At 45.7% G+C, this 750-nt stretch overlaps 1 pseudogene; it reads left to right on the forward strand.

Moving 5' to 3' along the window:
- The first annotated feature begins 233 nt into the window (after nt 1-233).
- On the forward strand, nt 234-750 carry LOC103083978 (glycine cleavage system H protein, mitochondrial pseudogene; annotated as a pseudogene).

Raw genomic sequence — 750 nt, forward strand, 5'->3', positions numbered from 1 at the left:
ACCAAGTGGATGGAGTTGGAGGTGGGACAGGATGTCCCAGGCTCACTGCCCAGAGGAGGCAGTGGCAGACAAATCAATAGAGACCCATTATTTTTTCCTTTTCTCCCACATGACTATTGCAAAACCCAAATCTATTATATCTTATCTCAGGCTCTGCAAAAATAACATTATTGAACCTTCAGGGTTCCGGCAAAAGCACCGTAACTTTAGAAAAGCTAATTCTTACTGTGAACATGGCTCTGCAAGCAGCGCAGAGCGTGCAGTCTGCGGTCTGTAGGCTGTGGGCCATCTCTGTGCCCAGTGCGCCCCTGACTGCTGCGGCCCTGGGGACTGTGGGCGGGCGCCCTCCGGGCTTGGCGCACTGGCCCTGCTTTGATGTCGGTGCATAAGTTCACAGACAAACATGAATGGGTACCAACAGAAAACAGTGTTGGAACAGTGGGAATCAGCAATTTTGCACAGGAAGCTTTAGGAGTTGTTGTTTACTGTAGTCTGCCTGAAGTTGAGACAAAATTGAACAAACAAGAGGAATTTGGTGCTTTGGAAAGTGTGAAAGCTAGTAGTGAACTCTATTCTCCTCTATCAGAAGTAACTGAAATTAATGAAGCTCTAGCAGAAAATCCAGGACTAGTCAACAAATCTTGTTATCAAGATGGTTGGCTGATCAAGATGACACTCAGTAACCCTTCAGAACTAGATGACCTAATGAGTGAAGGAGTGTATGAGAAATACATAAAATCTATTGAGTGA

Source organism: Lipotes vexillifer, unplaced genomic scaffold, assembly GCF_000442215.2.
Source record: "Lipotes vexillifer unplaced genomic scaffold, Lipotes_vexillifer_v1.1 scaffold37, whole genome shotgun sequence".
Taxonomy (NCBI): domain Eukaryota; kingdom Metazoa; phylum Chordata; class Mammalia; order Artiodactyla; family Lipotidae; genus Lipotes; species Lipotes vexillifer.